This window comes from Hypanus sabinus, chromosome 14 (genome assembly GCF_030144855.1).
Source record: "Hypanus sabinus isolate sHypSab1 chromosome 14, sHypSab1.hap1, whole genome shotgun sequence".
NCBI classification, from domain to species: Eukaryota; Metazoa; Chordata; class Chondrichthyes; order Myliobatiformes; family Dasyatidae; genus Hypanus; species Hypanus sabinus.
The window spans coordinates 47,488,751-47,502,241 of record NC_082719.1 but is presented as its reverse complement, the minus strand read 5'-3'; the positions used below and the strand labels follow the sequence as shown (position 1 = coordinate 47,502,241).

General features: G+C 39.4%; 1 long non-coding RNA gene across 1 annotated transcript in view; it reads left to right on the top strand.

The window, feature by feature from the left end:
* The window catches only part of LOC132404402 (uncharacterized), a 56,183-nt gene extending 44,311 nt beyond the window's left edge, over positions 1 to 11,872 (top strand). The window contains exon 3 of the long non-coding RNA XR_009515526.1: positions 11,446 to 11,872. This is a non-coding gene — a long non-coding RNA (uncharacterized LOC132404402). The remainder of the gene's footprint in view (positions 1 to 11,445) is intronic.
* The last annotated feature ends 1,619 nt before the right edge of the window (positions 11,873 to 13,491 follow it).

Below are 13,491 nucleotides of genomic sequence, written 5' to 3'. Positions count from 1 at the left end.
CGTCTTGCAGTCACAAGCTCGGACGAGTGTCTGTAGTGCTCGGAGAAACTCAGCGCACGATTCGCCAGGCCGCTGTTGCCGGGTAGCTAAGCGATGTCTTGCGTAGACGGTGTTCACCGGCCGCAGGTACTGTCGTTTGAGGGCGTCCAGTGCCCCTTCGTAGGTCGGCAGGTCCCGGATAAAGGAGTAAACTTTGGAGGAGACCCTCGAGAGTAGGATTCTGTGCATAACGGCGGGTTCAGTCGCACGAAGCTCCGCCAAGTACGATTGGAAGCATGCAAGCCAGTGTTCAAAAGCGAGAGCTGCGTCAGGGTCTTGAGGGTCCAAATCCAACCGGTCCGGACGCAAAACGGGTTCCATGTTTTAAAACTTCCAGTCAATAAAATTGATGCACCATCAATAACTCACACTGAGACGTAGGCGAGATATCGGCTTTTATTGACTGGAAGAAGGAACCAGGAGTGAGTGTCTATCATACAAGGTCCTGGAGACTGAGGCCGATCTTCAGGCCGCAGGTCTCCTTTATACAGGGGCCTGTGGGAGGAGCCACAGGAGCAGTCAGCAGGGGCGTGTCCCGACAGGCACATAGTTCACCACACTGTCACAGTACTGTATGTTTCTGACAATTTGTGTGGAGGGATATAGTGGGCTGTGTTCTAGGGGGTGCGGATCAGGACCAGGGGGTGTGTTGACTACTGCAAACTCTGTAACATGAAGCTCTGCCTGCAACCCACAGTAATAACATATCGACTCCATAATGCCAAATTTGTGGCAGATGCCCAGCTTTACGAGGAACCAGTCCAAAACTTGCTAAATTCAAATATCAAAGTGTAAGGGAAAGCCTCTCTTCACCCTTAGAGTCTGCTGCCTTCTATCTACAGTCTTAATGTTACACATTTCTTCATGGTTCCAGAATGTGGCAATGTCAGGAACAGATGGTAAAAACCCTACCTGCTGGATGTTGCATTGGGAAAAGCAGGACAAATGGTTTAAAAATAGCCAGTGGATCAACAGGAGGTGACATAAGGTTGCAATGGGTAGGCAATGTCATTCAATTTTTCTTCTTTTTAAAAATTATGTGTCCCAATTTCAGACAAAAATCACAGAGTAAAATTTCGGCCATACCATGACAGTTACACTCCAGACAGGACAATTGTGCTACAAAGAAAATAACCAGCTGGATATCTTCTGGAGGTGGCTGGGTATTCTTTCACAGGCAGTTTACTGTGCATGAAATGGTAGGTTGTAACCTTTAAGAAAATAGCAAGGGTAATGGAGGGCTTGTTGGAAATCTGTGGAATAAAAAACTGACTAGTTCTACAATAAGTGAATGATTTCCTGCTCCAAATTACTTGCCCAGACACAAATGGTAATGTGGTGATATTGGATTTGTGTTTTTTAAATTCTGGAGTATTGCAAGCTTATGGAGAGTGAAAATTCTGTATGATTTTAAAAATTACTTATTCTCATCTTTGATTATGAAAAAAAAATTATCAGTATGTTAGGCTATAAATCAGGAAAATGTTTTTACTATAAAATGGTGAATATAGAAACTAACTCATATTGTTCTGACTATCTGCTTCTAAAATAACTTGAATGATTAATTATAGAGACAAAAGCAATGAGAATGGATGAGTAAGTATTCCATGCAATATAATAACTAGATGTCTGTTCCAACCATAAAGAGTGAGATCTTTTACAAAAGTAATGATTAATTTGCGTGTGTCAATTATCAGTACTTTTTAAAATCCCTAATTGTCAGTTCTTTTGATGTAAGCCAATATCAAAAACATTTGCATCAAACCAATGAATTATGTAGATATTTGATGTGGTGTTTTTCATGTAGATATTCAGTGATGTTCGCCGAGCTTGGCAATTAGTTTGCAGGCATTTTATCAGCAGTTGAGGTGACATCTTCAGTGTACAGTTGTTGGTGTTTCTCTCAGGGAGTGCTCACATTTATATAGGGCTCCATTCACCTGCCTCTGTCTGTGGTGATTTTGTCATGGTTACTTGAAATGACCTGGAGACACAGACAATTCTTCAAGAAAATTAAACCTTTATTTGCAAACAAAGGCTGAGGCAATCAATGAATTTGACACCGAAAGCCTGCCGAGCTCCAGTGTACAGCATTCTTTATAGTAATTTCTTATCTCAGTTACATTTCAGTTTCATCAGCATACCCAATCAATTTTTAATTGCATATCATCTATATATTAACTAATCAATCGCTCTTGCCTAGCTCTCAGTGTGCCACCATTATATTTCACCCGATCGCATTGGGGCCCCATTCCTGGCCAAGATTATGTTTTCCAGACAACCTCCCTCACATTACATTCCTGCTCGCACCATCCTGTCCGCCACCGTTATCTCGTACTAAACAAAGGCTGAGTGTAATACATGGGGTACATTTCAGCTAATAGTGCTGCTAGCTAAACAGGTGTTCTGTAAGTGCCACAGTATGCAGCTAAGAGAGTACAAAGTATCTAGTTAAAACAACACATAGCAAAATGTGTCTAGTAAAATAATACATATTAATATTCAGTACCTAGAAGTGATTACATAGTATAGTAAATAGCTAATACATAATGATTATATTTCAGGTATATATAATGATTATGTCAGGTATATTTCTCAATAATATCACATGTAAGAACGTGATTGGAGAAAGTTCTGAGCATGCGCAGAAATGATAGACAGATCTGGAAGCATGGCTCTGTAAGACGTGTGGTTGTTGCTGTTAAATAAAAGTTCTATTACTTCCAGAATATGGTTCTTTATTGAAACCCACGGAATGTATTAATATAAAGAACACAACACGGTGTCAGAAGTCATTCTGGAAGAATAATATGTTACCTAACACGGGAGAATCAAAGATAATCGAAAGGAGTTCGAACTGTTTTGGGATTTGCTAACAGTTTTGCAATTGGAAGGGCTGCAACCTCCACCAACACTTCAATTGTCTGGGAATGTAGCTGAGAACTGGAGAAAATTTAAGCAACATTTTGAACTTTATTTGTCGGTGATCGGAGCAGATAGAAAACCAGAGAAAATGAAAGCTGTGCTTCTACTCCATGTAATAGGTGATGACGCAGTTGAGGTATATAACCATTCTACTTTTAAAAATGGAGATAATTTAAGCTTAAAATTGATAATGGACAGATTTGAAGCATTGTGTATACCGAAGTGTAATGTGATGTATGAGCGGTATAATTTTTTTACATGAGAGCTGGTGAAACTATTGATCAATACATTACCGAGTTGAGAAACCAGAGTAAAACATGCGAGTTTGGAGAACTGACAGACTGTCTCATTAAAGACAGAATTGTTTGTGGCATTCCGGATAATGGACTGTTAAGAGAACAAGACATAGATTTGGAAAGCAAAGCTTTGGAAACCGTTAAATCACAGGCTAAAGAACTTTTCATTGAGAACTGCAATGTAGACACTGTGAGAAAGCACAAACATATTAGAAAAAAATAATAAAACGGCAACAAAACTGACAGAGGGCAAGATGTCATCTGAAAGAAAAAAGCTATGTGATTGCTGTGGGCAGCAGCATCGGACAAAACAGTGTCCAGCATATGGGAAATTGTGCAACGACTGCAGTAAGAGTAATCATTTTTCACGCTGTTGCAGAAGTAGAAAAGAAATAAAGCACATAAATGCAGTGCTTGAAAATGATTGTGAGGAGTTTTATATCAATGTGCTTTGTGAAAATAAACAAAGTAAGAATGACTGGACTATTCCATTGCATTCCATTCCATTAAATCATTATTCTGTTTAAACTGGATACTGGAACATAAGTAAATAGTCTTGCAGAATCTGACTTTAATGCATTAAAGCCAAGATCAAAGTTATAACAGACAAATATAAAAGTGACCGGGTATTCAGGTGCAGACATTCTAGTTAAAGGACCATGTGTGCAAAAGTATCACACAAAGATATGGTGCACACGCTTTCATTTGTGGTGGTGCCAAGGAATGTACAGTCAGTACTGGGTGTATCTGCCTATGAGAGACTGAGTTTGGTGAAAAGAGTCTTAGTCCTGGACAATGACACAGAGTCAGAATACAGTGACTTGATGACATGACTTGTTCATAGGGCTTGGTTATCTTCCAGGAGAGCACACGATTAAAATTGACAACACAGTGTCACCCATAGTACATCCATGTAGAAAAGTGCCTTTTGCACTACGCCATTAACTGAAAACAGAGCTTGACAGAATGGAATGGTTAGAAGTCATAAAGAAAGCTCCCTGACCCATCCCTTTGTTACCAGCATCTGACAAAGCATTGACACCAAAACCAGCATTGCCATTTTGCCCTCTGGAAGTAACGCACATGCATCAATGGGCCATGCACTCCATCACAATCCCACTGCAGGAGGACAGATGCCAAACTTGCCAGTACAGTATAATACTGATCTGAAACCAAAGAGTGACAAGAATCAGGATCCAATTGAAGAAGTGAAAGCACAAGTGAAGAAATTGAGAAGTTTTATTGAAATGATGAAGTCTCAGCATAAAAAAGCAATTACACAGTTAGTGAATGAATTAGATAAAGAAAAGGATATTCATATTGCATTACAAGTGGAAGTGGAAGGAATTAAGAAGTACAACCCAGATCATACAGGGTCCAAACAGAAGAATGGGCAGTGTTAAGAAGAAATTGCAAAGACCTTAAGAAAGAGCCAGCTTCAGAGTTTCCGTTAACTGATGCAGACCAGACAAAACACGGAAGTAACAACGAAACACAAGAACCGCGTGAACCACTTAGAAGGTCTTCTCATGTTCATAAGCCCCCAGAGAGAATGACAGAGTCATGTTAAATTATGCATTCGCTGTAATCAATGTTGCTAATTGTTCTTCTTTTTAGGGAAAGGAAGATGTGGTGATATCATGTGTAAGAACGTGATCGGAGAGAGTTCTGAGCATGCACAGAAATGATAGAAAGCATCTGGAAGCATGGCGCTGTAACACACGTGTGGCTGTTGCTGTTAAATAAAAGATTTATTTCTTCCAGAATATAGTTCTTTATTAGAAACCCACGGTACATGGTAATATAAAGAACACAACACTGTCCTGATTGGCTACTCCTTCTCAGCTTGTTTATGGGAACACCAGCTGGTGGTACAGAGACATGATGCACTATCACTGATCTCAGTACATGAAGACCCAGAAGGATAGCACTTTAACTGGAACACTGTGGATGTGCTGATGCAGGTAAACATGAAGAAAGTGTGAGCATTTTTAGGAATGTGGTTCTTTTCTGATAACTCAGTCAGCAAATTTATTGAAATAAACACCACTTATGAACCTCTAAGAGCCAAAGAAATGTGAGCCAATAGAATTCAAAGGTCAACTGAAGGAGTAGCTGATCAGGACCGAAGCAAGTGAACAGGACCCTACTGAAGCATGAGCACACCCAGAGAGAAACACCAACTGAGGATGTCAATTCAACTGGTGGTGAAACATCTGCAAGCTAATTGCCAAACTCAGCAAACACCACAACATCAAATGCCTCAACACGAGCTACCTATATTCATCACTATCCTAATTACATAGATATGCCCACCTATGATATTCTGGGGCATATTAATTTCTGTGGAGAACACTGGCCAACAGCATATCTATGGCTATCAATGCCAAAGCCATAATATTTTAACTCATGCTTCAGTAGCTTATAATCTCTAACACCATAGAATGAGGCTATTCATCTGTTAAGTCTATGTGGCTCTCACAGAATTCCCATCATGCAATTTTCTTCCCTGCAACCTCTCCTCTCTCGAGTGCATGTAACTTCCACTCATATTCTGCTCACACTGGGGTAATTTATATTGTCAATTAAACCCCCAGGCACAATTTCAGGGTTTGGCGGGAAACAGAACATTCAAGGAAAACCTACAAAGTGACAGGGAGAATGTGCATACTCCACACAAACAATACTCTGGATTAGGATGTCACTCACACTGTGAGAGACAGCACTAACTGCTGTGGCACTGTGGTCCCCAGGATTATAGCTGCATTCTGATTTACAAAAATGGTTTTTGCAATATTTACTTGATAACTTGTAGGTATGTCAGAATATGTTCCAAGGGATATATGAAAACTGCTCAGACAAAACCAGCTATTTATTTCCAAAAAAGGGGCACCCATTACAGAATTATTCCACTCAGGGCTACAGGTACTATTTTAATGATATAGTCAGTGTGTAACTCTGAACGTTTCAGTTTAAAGGACACCAGGCACAACAGATGTAGTCAGGACTGAGAAATGCTGTCTGAATTCTCAATTAGTTCAGTTATACAAGATTATTTTCTGTCCAGTAGATGGAATAAATGGAAGACCTAAGGGATATCAGCAAATCATCAATGGGCTGTGATTATGTTCCCTAATGAATTAGTGAAACCAATACAATCTTCTGCCTTTAATCTGAAATATGGAACAACAGTATTCAAGATCACCATAGGTCTGGTTTTGACTTCAGGCAGTAGTGTAATAGCATAACATTGGAAATACTCATGTGATTTCCATTGTATAACAGCCCTTGTTTTCACTTCTATTAGCTTTACTGCTCTGTGGCAGCAATCTCTGTTGCACCAGTTATCTAAAATGAGTTATTTGTCATACTAATACTTCCATATTATAGTAACAAGTAACTAATTGAAAAGTAAACATTACAGCATGAGTCAGAATGGATTGTCAACACATGAAGAGAAGAAAATTGTGAATTCAGAATAACCCAGATGTTTATTATTTTGTTGGACACATCCACGAGCAACAGAATAAACATCCATATGGATATGAGGCTTGCCAATTTTTGCAGTTCTGCCACTTTTGTTTTATTTTAAATGATAGGCACAGGGTGGCCAGCTGCTGCCCAAGCTCAAACAACAGACCCAAAGGTTTCAAATTAAAAACTATTTTTTTTTAATACAATCTCCCAGACAACAGTTGAGTGAAGAAGGGGAATTGACAGTCTTAATAGTTTCAGTCTTAATATTTTGATCTGATGACCCTCTCAGTGGGAGATGGGGGAATGACTGAGCATTAATGTCATGGACCAGCATGGGTGAGAGGTGATACAAGCATATATAATTTATGAGCCTCAAAAGCACATCTAAATTCCTGCTGGGAGTGACAAATACATAGATGAGCACATTATAGTTATATATAAGCTTGCAATATAATTGAGAGATCAGTTTGAGTTTAATTGCTCCCAAGTGCTCATTAACAGAAGTTTCAACCCCAGATCTGTTTAAGGGTCTTTGACCTGAAACAGTGACTCTGATGCTTTTCCCACAGATGCGGAGTGTTCTAGCTTTCTCCATTATTTCTTTTATCCCTGCCCCTAACTATGGCCCTCACTACCCCCCCCCCCAGATATTTTCTCTTTTCCCCTCTTCCATCGGGCAGAAGATACAAAAGCCTGAAAGTATGCATCACAGGTGTCAAGTTCAGCTTCTACGCCACTATGATAAGACTATTTAATAGTTCTATAGTACAATAAGTCAGACTCTTAGAGTTATAAAGCATTACAGAACAGAAGTAGGCCCTTTGACCCATCTTCCATACAAAGTTGGCCTTCTGCCTAGTTCCATCTACCTCCCTCCATACCTCACAATTTTGACTTCATAATCTACCTGATCTTGCACCTTATAGTTTATCTGCACTGCACTTTAATTCTGCAGTGCTATTGTTTTACCTTGCCTATCCTCAATTCACAGGGTACTGATCTGTATGTATGAGCAGAAGGCAAGAGAAGCTTTTCACTTTATCTCAGTTCATGTGATAAACACCTTTTACGTTTTGCCATATCCCTTCCCAAAGGCTGTCCCCATTTGCACTGTCCAGATGTTGTTGACTGTGAGGCTGGGAACTCATCTTCTGATTTGGGAGGATATCTGTCCCTCCATCCTAACAGACTCAAAACCCATTTTCAGTCATCCCCAACTCAAGTATCAGAGCAGAGAGGCCTGACAATGGGAGCCACAAGATGGTTGCACTTGATTACGATGTAAGTGGGAGGAGGTTCACCCTACAATTAAGACAATGGTGGGCATTAAACTACCAGACCTAAAATTTCCAAGTTAAGAATGTTGTCCAAGGAAGCCAGACAGTGAACTTAAAAAAAATCTCATGAACATAATGAGAAAGTGAAATAAATACTTGCTGCAAAATGGATAGAATTAACTCTATTTTTAATCCATTATGGCTTCTATCATGCTGTTATAAGACTATTGAACAGTGTCCTACTGCACTAAGATGGACTCTTGACTTCACAATCTACCTCATTATTGTCTTGCACTTATTGACTGCCTGCACTGCAATTTCTCTGTAATCTGTAACCTCCTATTTTGCATTCTGCTATTGCTTACAGTACATTTATTATCTATATACAACCTTGAGATTCATCTCCATAGAGCCAGCCACAAAAGAAAGAAACCTAATAGAACCCATTCAAAGGCAGTCAAACATCCAAATGCAAAACAACAGAACAAATTAAGCAACAAGAAAAAGCAAGTAACATTCAGATTTCAAGTTCATGAAAGTGAGCTGACAGCCATGAAGCCAGGCATCACTGATGCCAATCCAATAGCCCTTTAGTTGCAGGCCACAGCCTCAGTTCAGCATAGAGACAAGTAAACCTCACCAAGCAACGAGCTGAACGTGGGACCGTCCCTCACCTTCAGTTCTGACACCCTGACCTTTTAAATCTGAACCTGTGCTTAAAAAGGCCAAACATCAGCTCATCCCTCTCTCTTGGACCTGGGTCCTGCCACTTCAAGATGCTCTGGGGCCTAGGCCCTGTTGCCTCAATCTGACCTGTATCCAGCCTTTCCAATCATGCCTGGTGTTTAGATCAGTCAAACATCAGCTCATTCCTCACTCCTGCCACCTTGACTCACCTTATGTTAGATCTGCCGCTTCGAATCAGCTTCAAATGCGTTCCTGCAATGGCCAACTATTGGCTCAGTTCTCTCTTGTGGGTCCATGCCCACTGCCCCAATTCGGCCCAAATGTGCCACGCCACAACCATCCTGTACCTTTGAGACTGCAAAAATGCCAGGTCATACAGGTGGTCAAAAGCCCAACTCCTAAACGAAAGTTACAGGCTATTGATTGCAGTGATGGGCTGTCTAGAAGAAAAATGTGATTAGTGATTAGTGTGAAAATCTGATTAGTAGATTTGTTTGCTGCCAGTGAGGCATCGCTGTGTTTCACCAGGGTGTTATTACTTTCCCTTGTACTACCTCAATGCACTGTTGTAATGGAATGATCAGTATGGATGGTAGGAACACAAAGGTATTCACTATTCCTCAGTGCAATAATACGTGAATTTACCAACTTATAATTTTTAATATTTCACTGAGTTATCAGTATGTTGGAACACTGGTGACCAATAAATGAAATGTTTATTAACGTGTGCCTTCTCTCATAGTGGTATGGAGCTTGATGCCAGCACAAGATCTACTTAACACAATGATTATGATAGAGAAAGTTAACAAAAGACAATTCTTATTCTCAAAGCCACACAAAGAATGTTTCCTCAAATCATAAAGCTTATAAAAGGCTTTGTCAAAGTGTGAGTGTGCATGAGAAGGTGAGGGGAGAGTGATGGAGAAGGGGAAGAGAGAGAATCAATCTTAATCTTCAACAGGCTTAATCTTGTCATGGATGTGAATGTGTGGATGCATGAGTGAATGTGCTAGTAGCGTCTGCACACATACAAACTGATAAGTTTGTATTCGGTATTATTTCCACCAAGGTTTAGAAATCACAGTATTAAAAGTTACACAAGTAATTCCTTTTTCATTAAGTAGCACAGAATAGTTAACAGTTGGATATTGCATGTGCAAAACTTTCTCCTTTAATCTCTAAGGCATTTCACTCAATTTCCAGAATTTATATGGAAATTGAACGATTGATATTGAGACATATCAAAAAACAAACGCTATCCATTGCCATCAGCTCATACAAATTAAAGGAAGGCACTGCCAGTATTATAAGAATGCAAAACTAAGTCTCTGTTTGTCTGTGATCAGATTACCCATCCATCTCTGTACTTCCAAAACTCCAGCTTCTCAAGCATTTCTTAATTTTGATCATGCCCATACGCTGTTGCAAAGGTCCAAAATGCTGAATTCTCTTTTCACATATCTCCATGTCTGTGTCCACCAATAAAATGCTTGCGAAGTATAACTTGTGGATGAAGCTTTTGATCCTGTGTCTTACAATATCATGAGTGCATTGGGATTATATTTTATTTGATATTGCTTATATGCATGACACCAAAGTGTTAAAAATCAAAATTGTTGTTGCATTCATCCACTTCACCTATGTCTCATATTCATTCTTTAACCTCCCACCACTCTGTGTGCCAAAGAGAGTGATGGAATACTCACCAAGCATCTACTTAAGTGCAACCTCAAAAGCACTGATGTGGGAGCAATTTCAGATATGACGTATGGTTGTTAACCTGAACAAGGGTTTTGTTTTACTCCCTCCACAGATGATGTCCGAACTGCTTAACATTTATAACATGTCCTGCTCTTCATTTGTTCAAGAAGTTGGCTCCTCAACACCAATCTGGACAACTAAAGATGAATACTGTTACTGTACCCACGTTTGTGTTTTCATTTCAACTACTTATAGTTTTAATTTATCAACACAAAACATCGTAGAGCTAATTGCATTTGGCAAGACCAGATTATTGAACATATGCTGTTTGTAGAGTTTCTATTTTCAGAATTGAAGGCCATCCAGATTTAGATTAAACACTCAGCTTTTGAAATGAAACAGACCAGAATGCAAATTCTGGAATTTAAGTTAAAAAAGTCCTCTCCACCTGAAACAGCATATGCATTTATTGGTATCGAAGTGAAAAGAAAGGCAAAGTAACGGGTCTTCCTGTCCACATTTATTTCAGTATAAAACACTCAAGGTTAGTCACCTAGGGATAGCAATCTGTTTTCAGCTTGTTCCCAATGCCAAATCTAATTGATAATTTCTCACTGTTGAATCCTCAGCCGCTGGAAATAATAGGGCAGATTTTGCATCAACCAAAGGACAAATGGCTGCTTGCCTTTGGGTCTTGCTGTTTCTTCCAGCATGGCCCTAGGTACTGACGTATGCTGATATGACAGGTCCCAGCTCATTGGCTTGGTGCAGCAATACACATGGCAGGGTGCCCCCTCAGTAATAGTGTCTGGCTGTACTCCCTAAGACCTTGAAAGTCAGTGTGACCCTTTTCCCAGTCTCACTAGCTGTCAAAAGTTGAGCATCTTTGATTTTCACTAATATTAACAAATATGCAAGGAGTAAAACTAATAGCAGAAATCAAAATTATTCCAAAAATGGTGCATGCAAGCAAAATTACTTAAATGCATTTAAACATATTGACTTAAATCAAATAAAAATATTTCTTTCCTATATTTCCACAGACGTTTCTTGTCAGTTACTTCAATGTGGTTATTGACTCTGAAGGCAGACCTCCAAGTTTCCAAGCCACATCACAGCCATGGCCTCTCAGAAAAGGAACTACAAGACAGTTTCTCATCAGGCTACATTGACTATTGTACAAGTGGGAAGATTTGCTTCTTTTATTCAGGACTCTGAAGACAATTGTTTACAAACCATAAACTGAGATCTAGTTGTTCAATAAAACCTGAAGAAATGCAAATTTCTTTTAAATAACTTGATACAAACAACGAGATAATGAATGGATAGAAGTTGTTACAAATTAGAAAGAAATAGATTTATTTTTTACACAATTACAATGTCATCTTTAATATTTCACTGTGAGCAATCCATTATTTTTGATCAATGGTCAGCACTAACAGAAATTTCTGATTATTATTACTTTATGAATGCCTGCTTAAATAAATACCACACAGGAATTTGTACAAAGAAAGTCAGGCCAGTCCAGCAGAAGTACTGGCAACTGGCTTGAAGGTATGCCTTCTTTTTTTTTAATCTTTATTTTGTCATCAAAGCATTCATGCGTGAAGCAAAATTTCAGATTCCAATAACTCAGTTTCAGAAGCTCAAATTTCTTTAAGTCAAAAGTCTGTTGCCTGAGCAAAAGTGAAGTGGGAGGATGAGTCTTCATTATATCAGAAACCATTCCTAGAGAATATTCTAGTAATCATTTTATCCTTTAGTTCCATTTGATGGTGCTGACTAGTTCATGCAGCTCCGCGTGATCTGATGGAAATTCATTGATCTGAAATGTTTGCTTCTCTCTCTACAGATATTTCCTGACCTGCTGAATATTTCAAGCATTTGTTTTTATACTAGATTGCTTCTGTATGTTACTGTTGTATGATAAACTGCAGCGAGGGCTTTTTTGGGGAAGGAAGTAACAAAAAGGGAGTGAGGCAACTGTACCTTATTTTTTTTCTTTGCACAACACAAAAGAATGGTAACATTGACTTTTTGTCACAGAATTGCTTTCTTATTTTCTTTTCCTGTTATCTCAGAGAAGTATTTTACTCATTATACAGTATTCCCTATAGTAATCACATTTCACTGTGAGGATTTGAGATCATGGGGGAATGCTTGTATTTAGAGTGGTCGACTTGGAAGACAAGAAAATTGTCATCATTGTAATAGGTCTGTGTTTATCTTGCTGCAAAAAGGTATGTTTGCAAAAATTTACACAAGGCTGATCTGGTATTTTCCTACCTTGAGCCTTCTCTCGCTCACCAGTAAAGCACATTTATTATCAAAGTATGTATACAGTAGACAACCCTGAGATTCATCTTCCCACAGACAGCCAGGAAACAAAGAAAACCATGGAACACATTCAAAGAAAACCATCAACCTCACCCCTCCTCAGATGCAAAAAGACATATTGCTCAAGCGGTAACAAGAACATCATCCCCCCACCCCCCATCGCATGCTAAAAATCTAAAAATAAATCACGCCAATGACACCAGGGAAAAATGAGTAAAAACACAGAATATAGAACACAAAATCGAAAGAGTTCATGTTCATTTCAGCTCAGCGTTCATTATCTGAAAGTCACCCCAAAATAGCAAAATAGCTACAGAAAAAAGAGTGACCAGGAACTACTATTCAATCCAGAAATCACAGAACTAGAACTTTGGTGCCATCTTCCAACAGTATCAAAGGAGAGAGAGACCGCAGAGGTCTTCCCTCAGGAGCAGGGAGTTAGAGGGAGAGAGAAACTGTCACATACAGACACCTTCCTCTGGCAGCAGTGAGTGAGAGGCTGGTAGACAGCACTGAACACTCATTCGCCTTCCACAGTCGATTTAATGTTGTCAGTTTCTTGACCACTTAAATTGGCGAGATCAGTGAGAAACAGAGTCAAACGTGGCTGCTAAGCTTCTTGGTTTCAAGGCTGCTCACCTTCAAGGAACCTTCTCAGACACAGCAAAACACCCTAATTGGCCCGAAAATACACCAACAAGCTGTAGATTATTGGCTCCAACAGCACCAAAACCACATTTAAAACGCCCGAG